Below are 7,067 nucleotides of genomic sequence, written 5' to 3'. Positions count from 1 at the left end.
CCCTTGATCTATCTATAAGCATTCAATTTAGGAAACCTAAAATTTGTCTCTCAGCCCAAGGGCCCCTTGGAAAAAAAAGATAATGACAAGAAAAACTTGACACCTCTCTTCCAGCCCAATACTCTCTTTTGACCTTAAGGGGGGGGGGGGGGGGTATTATGAGACAGGAGGGCCAAGGGGAGGGGTAAGGGTCGAGAGGGGAGTCCAGCTCCAGTTTGGGGAAATCCAGCTCGCATTTTGACTGTAGCTCAGTGGTGCAGGGTCCAGCAAAGGCAGAGCCCCTGCTTCACTCCCTGAGGTCTGTCCTGGGGAGACACTGCTGCTCCGGGGGGCTGACCTGGCCGGGAGTGGCAGCGCAATCCGCTCCCGCACCGCTTTGTGCGCGCAGCCTCCGGTCCCTCGGCTCCCGGGTCTGCCCCCTGGGACAACCCCCTGCCCCGCCCCAGTCATGCAACTCTACCTGCCTCTCGCCTGTGGACCTTTGGGAAGCTGCCGCCCACCCCGGGGGCTCGGGCCCTGACCCTGCCAAGCAGCCGGTAGGTGTCCGCCCTGGGCCCGCTCGAGCTCCTCGCGCCTGCGGGGGCCCTGGGCTCCCAAGTTGTGGGGACCCGCGCGAGTTGGAAAGTTTGCCCAAGGGCTGGTGCGGGCTTGGAGCCGGGGGCACGCGTGCTGCCCTCGGAGCCTGAGACGGCCAGTGGTGAGCTGGGGCCGGGGCAGAGGGCAGGGGTGCGGGGACCCTCACGCCGAGGCCGGAAGGGGGTGCGAGGGGCGGTACTCGGCTGGAGCTGTGATGAGGGCCAGAGCTGGGCGTCCGCGGCCCCTCCGGGTCCTCAGGGGTGGGCCCACTCCCCGCGGAGACCCCCTGCCCTGAGCCGCTGGGGGAGCTTTTGTTGCGGGTGGTAAACAATGCCCCCGGCCGGAGGACTCGGCTGCCTGCCCCCGAGGCCCAGCTGCGGCGCGGGATTGGGGGGGATGTGGGGGGGAGCGGGGCCCGGGGCTCCTTGGGCTCGGACCTCAGGCGCCGCTGCAGCTGGGCTGGGGGAGGGCAAGTGTACCTTCGGGGATCCCTGAAGGTGCCGGCGACCCATGCGCCTCTTAGGAGACTTGAAAGTCCGGCACCTCAAGATTAGAGGAGTTAGGGCAAGTTGCGGGTGGGGAACCCGTCCTGTCGCATAATCAAGCGCACCCCCCAAACAGATTTACTCCCTCCCCCACGCTCGTGTCGGGCATAGGTTCGTTGGGAAACATTTGGCACTTCCCTCCCTGAGCATTTCGGGGAGGGGACTCCAAGGATGAAACTTTAGAGTGGAGGTAGCAGGGGAGTCCGACCCGAGGTGACCCGGAGTTACACCGATCGGGGAGGAAGGGAGTAGGGATAGAATTGGTGTTCTGTCAAAATGGCTTTTTGAAACTTCTTCTGAGCGCCACCAGGTCGCCGAGCGCGCTGGCGTTGCCGTCGCGTCAGTCGCACTGGCGGGATCCAGGAGCGGGGAGGTGCGTGGAGCGGGGGGCCGTGGAGCCGGGGAGGGGCCGGATTCCTGCTGGAGCTGCTGCCAGGGCCGCCAGCCCTTCACGTGTTGGGGAGGGAAGGGGTTAGATCTCTCTCCCGCTCCCTCGCTCCTCTCTTCCTCCCTCCACCCAGACCCCCAACTGATTGAGCTTCTGGAAGGGCTGTTTGCAGTCCACACAGTTCCACAAAAAGTGGTCAGGACGTTGCCAACCGTCTCCAGTAGGCTTTCCACATGAATGGGGAACCCAAATTGCGCATTTCGGACCCAATAAAATGAATGTATTACCAAGAAAACAAACATTGCTTGAACTAGGAGTGTTTCCCCCGCCCCCATCTCGTCCTCTTCCCAAGTTAACCATTTTGCCTCGGTCACTCGTTTGCCACTCCTCCCCGGTTCCAGTCTCCAGTACCACATGAGGTGCACAATACATGGTAATGGACAGTTTATGAAGAAATAAGGTGTAAGTGCTTCGAGACGAGAAGCGAGTGGAAGATAAGGTGCACAGTTTAGTGTCCGTGGGGTGCGCTGCGCGCCGCACCGGGATGAGTTGAAGAGCGGCGCTTGAGGGCAGCAGCCTCAAGCCGGTCCTGAACCCAAAAGTGCTCACTTGACTTTCTCCCCCCTCCCAACAATATTTAATAAAATAAATTTAATGAAGTAAAGACGATGGCTTCTTTAGGCCTCAGGATGCCAAACACACGTATGTTTGTATGTATGCATGCATGTAGGCATGTAGGCAAATATATCTATATTTGCTTGTTAACCAGTTAGGGCAAGACTAATTGAGGGCATATCAGGAATTTATGACGACAGTTAAACAAGGGTGGTACACGCAGGTGGGTGCCTAGATAAGGAAATGTTTGGAGATTAGTCCGTATAGTTTACAAGAACTGAAAGACTTCCATACTGTGATTTTGGGTGTGTTTTCTGATTTTAATCAATTTTAGGTTACCTTGCCTTCCCTTCCCTCCCCAATTAAGAGATCCTAAGTAGGTTGGTTGCTAGCTTCTGACAGTGTTTAAAGCCGTGTTATGAAATCAGCTAAACTTCAGAATCAAGAGATAGGGGAGTTATTGGCACATAATGTCCCTTTTTCCTCTGCAAAGATTAGTAGCCGGGACTTAACAACTCTTCCACCACCGCTTACCATTTTAATGAGAGTTAACTACCTAACTCAGCTTTGGTCTTCCAGAATTGATAGGTCGGAGGTTTGAATCAGACATGGTTCTGCCCTTTGTTTCTCTTCCCTCTCCAATCTTCTTTATCTGGTTTGTCCATCCCCTCCCCCACTCTCTTTGCATCTATCCTTCTTTCCCTGCACACTTAAATTTCTTTTTTCCCCCTAGGTCTTCTACCTTTAGTCTTCAGCATTTTGATCCCAGTTATCTTTTTTATATTCTACCTTTATTACCATAAATCTCTTCCTCTTCCTCTTGTCTTTTGCTCCCCCTCTCCTCTTTAAAGAGACTTTTTCTTCTTTAGGCTTTTTACTATTCCCCCTGTATTTCATGTTTTCCTTGTTTTTGGAAGAGTCATGCTATCTCCATTTTAACTTCTCCCTTCCCTTTTCTGTGGCCCTCTTAGGCCTTTTTTTTTCCTTGCTCTCTGCAGGGCAGCGGGGGTATTTTACATATGGAAGGAGCCTTTGACTAAATCTGCTAGTATTCTAGTGAGTTTCCTTGAACAGCCTTTCCTTGTGCGAAGGGCTCACACTTCCTGTGGTAGAAGACTCTCTAGGAACTGCAAGCAGCCCGCCCGCCTCGTCTTCCTTTAGATGTAGAACTTAGTTGCTGGACGAAGCTAAGCCGGGTGGTGCCTTTTAAAAGAAATGTTTAACATCTTCTTTCTCTCAGTCAAGTGCAATAGGCTTTAAATTTTAAGGTGCTGAATGGAGTGACTATGAAATCAGAGCCTCTTGCCTCTAGCCCTACGATGAAAATACTCACCACTCTTTTTGGCCACCGCTGGTAGTGGGAAGGGTTGCAATATAATTTTAAATTGACATGCAGGCTGTATGGTTCCATCATTTCAGCCGCTTCCTGCCCAGGGGACTTTGGGAGATCCAGGAGGAGGAGGGATGTAGGCAGGAGAGGATTTTCTGACGTGGTGCTGTCAACATTGTCTTTTACAGAAAACTGATACAGTTTAGGAAGTCAGCTTTTTATTTTTTAAGCAAGGGGATTACTTCCATAATTACAAAAAAGGCCGTCTGTAGGGAAAAGTTGAATACTTAGTAAGCTCAAATAATAGTGATGAAAATACCTGATCCCATTTGTTGACCAATCTGGTTAGGTAGGTTTATGTTACTTGTGAATAATTAGCAGATCCTTACACTGGGATGTTTGTCATATTCACCCTGGGTCCTGCTCCTGCCACTTCTGCCCTCTGTCTTTTAGCTTTATATTCTCTACTTTAGGCTGGCATCATATCTTTCCTGTTTCAAATTATATGTTGACCTCTTATCTCCTGGCTTAAGATGTTTGGATCTCATATGCTCTAGTCCCCTATATCACAAGGACATTTTAGGAAAAAGAATTTTTACTTTTGTGCCCTCTGGTAAAAAGACTTGCTAACTAATGTTTTGCGTCCCATAGTGGTTGGGGTTTTTTGTTTGTTTCATTTTGTTTTCTCTTCCAGGAAAATGAGAAGCCCCAGAATCATATCAATGAATTGCAAATAATTAGGGCCTATGGTATCTGTTTAATAACAGGAACACCATTTTCTTATTTTCTGCTCTGATAATATTATTCTGCAGCTATCTCTATAGCACTCAGACTCTTGGATATATTCTAGAGTAGAATAAAACTGATTTTGAGAAATAATGTCAATATTCATCAGAGATGAAAAATGGGGAAAAAAAATGAAAACTGGAAGTAGAATTAATGTTCAGTTGTAAATATCTTTTTGTATGACTTAAGTACTCTATAATTAACAAAAGCAACCAAAAAGAAGGAAATGGAGCCTCTAATAATGTTTACAGATTAATAAGGAAAATAAATATCAGGAGATCTGTGGGGATAATTCCATATTTAAATATGGACCTGTTAAGAGAATGGACTACATTGTTTTTTTTTTCCCCACAAATTAAAAAAAAAAAAGCAAAAAAAAAAAACAAAAACTTGCTGCCTCTCCTCCCAGAGTTCAGCCCTGGGGATAACTTAGTTTATCACAAAAGAAGGTCACATTTCATCAGTGGAGCCAAGGGTGATAAAATTAGGATCTTGTGGGAGCCCTTATTTTGTTTCTGATTGTCTGTTTCTTTGGCTGGGTGGTACCCAGTGGTTTCTCCCCTGCAGTTGGGTTTTTCAGGGGTCATTGGCCTCTTTCACGATCTCATAAAAAGGCTGTTACCATTTAAAGAGGCCACATCTTCCCAATCCATGTTGCTCATACCTTTTCCATTTCCTTGGCAGGCTCTTTTTCAGGAGATAAGGCTTGAATGGTAAACATTATCTTAATTACAAGCCTGAATTTCTAAAGCACTTTAATTTAAAAATATAAAAGAATATATGGGACTGAGATCAATTTATAAACTACTTTCAAAAGCAGATCCCATGACACCTTCTGGCATATCCAGATTACTTGCCTACATATGTGAATTTTAATTTTCGTGGCTGATTGCAATACCGAGATTATATGCTCCTAATAATTTTTTAGCAATGTAATCTTGATACAAGAGATAAAGCGAGCTTATACTGATATTGTTGAATTTCTGAAGAATGGAAAGGATTGCTTTTTGCTATCTGAAAAAAACATCCTTATAAAGACTGCTGACTTTCTGGAGATTAGAACTGGAGTGTCTTTTGTTTTCTAAAAATACTGGTACAAAAAGCAGTGGTCTTTGGAGAAAATATCCTACAGTTTTTCACAGCCAAAAAGTTAGTGCAAGCCAAAAACTTTTTTTTCCTTTTTTTAAGAAAAGGGGGAAAGCATTAAGGTTAGATGCCAAAAGCTCAAGTGAAGTATTGTCTGGTCTAGTGTTTGTATTTAGTACAGATTTATCAGACTTATTTTTCCTGTGGTTAATGTTATCACTAATGTCAGTTTAAAAAGTCTGTCTTAAAGGCACAATACTTTGACTTTCAGTGTTGTGCTCTGGGATCTTTTATTATAGTACCTGGCTTACAATGTGTTAAGTGATAACAGAAACAAAAGAACTGGATCTTGTTTTGCAGAATATAGCAGACTGTGGGTTAAAGTGCCTCTAATAATGATAACCATCCTTTAGCTTGTTTTCTCTTATTATTTTGTGTGTGTGTGTGTGTGTGTGTGTGTTTTAAGATTTTATTTATTTGTTTGACAGAGAGAGATCACAAGTAGGCAGAGAGGCAGGCAGAGAGAGAGGAGGAAGCAGGTTCCCTGCCAAGCAGACAGCCCGATGCGGGACTCGATCCCAGGACCTGAGCCAAAGGCAGAGGCTTAACCCACTGAGCCACCCAGGCGCCCCTTTTTTTGTGTTTTGGAAGTATAAGCAGCCTTTTATTTTTTTAGCTCTCATTTATTATTAAACATCTATTATATGCCAGCCCTGTGCTAAGTGTTTACACAGTTCATCTTATTTTATTCTCATGGTAACCCAATGAGGTTCAGTACTATTATGCTTCCTATTCTATTATACATAAGGAAACTGAAGGATAGAGAGGCTAAGGAATATATCAGAATCCTATGACTAGCAATGTTTCTGAGCTGGAAACTGAACCCAAGTCTGCCTATTTCCAAAGTCCTTCTTACCTTACTTTCCCCCCGTCTCTCCTCAACCTCAGATACCACTAGGAAGCCACCAGGCTTTCCTTGTAGGAGCCCAGTGATACCTCAAAACAACCTCGTTTTGATGTAGAAACTTTGACTCAGTTAAATAGGTTCTCAAAGCTTTCTGATGGACACATCTCTAGTTACTAAACCAGCCAGTGCATCCCAGGATTACCTGGATGGAATCAGTACAACAAAAACAAACGCACAATTGGAGAATGTTAGAGGGCTGTCAAATTTTTACTTCCTCAAGTAATAACAATATAAAATAAACCTATCGCTACCATTTCACAAAAGAAAGGACTTTTATTTTTAAAAGAAAGGACATTTTTAAAAGGTTTAGTGTATTTATTTATTATTTTTAAAAAATTTATTTGAGAGAGAGAGCGCGCGCACGTGCGCATGAGCACGAAAGGGGGGGCAGCACGAACGGGGGAGGGGCAGAGGCAGAGGTAGAGGAAGAAGCCAACTCCCCAGCTGAGTGTGGTGTCCTGGCAGGCCAGCCCCCGGTGGGGATGGGGGTGGGGGACAGGGGGCGGACCTTCATTCTAGGGCCCTGTATCATGACCTGAGCTGAAATCAGAGGCTTAACTTACTGAGCCATCCAGGCGCCCCTATTTATTTGAGAGAGAGCAAGTGAGCCTGAGTGCAAATGGGGGGAGAGGCAGAGGGAGAAGAGTGAGAGAATCCCAATCAGACTCTCCCTCAACTTGGAGACAGTCGTGGGGCTCCACCCCTGATCTAAGATCATGGCCCGAAATGACCCCAGTGGAAACCAAGAGTGTGGGTTGTTCAACAGACTAAGCC

At 46.6% G+C, this 7,067-nt stretch overlaps 1 protein-coding gene across 1 annotated transcript in view; it reads left to right on the top strand.

Moving 5' to 3' along the window:
• Positions 1–304: 304 nt before the first annotated feature.
• TET1 (tet methylcytosine dioxygenase 1) overlaps positions 305–7,067 on the top strand; it is a 133,356-nt gene continuing 126,593 nt past the window's right edge. Inside the window, exon 1 of the mRNA XM_032841677.1 lies at positions 305–536. The gene's annotated coding sequence lies outside the window, so the exon portion shown is untranslated. The remainder of the gene's footprint in view (positions 537–7,067) is intronic.

The sequence above is a fragment of the Lontra canadensis genome, unplaced genomic scaffold (genome assembly GCF_010015895.1).
Source record: "Lontra canadensis isolate GAN:19392208 unplaced genomic scaffold, GSC_riverotter_1.0 scaffold3, whole genome shotgun sequence".
Classification (NCBI taxonomy): domain Eukaryota; kingdom Metazoa; phylum Chordata; class Mammalia; order Carnivora; family Mustelidae; genus Lontra; species Lontra canadensis.
This window is presented reverse-complemented; position numbering and strand designations above follow the sequence as displayed.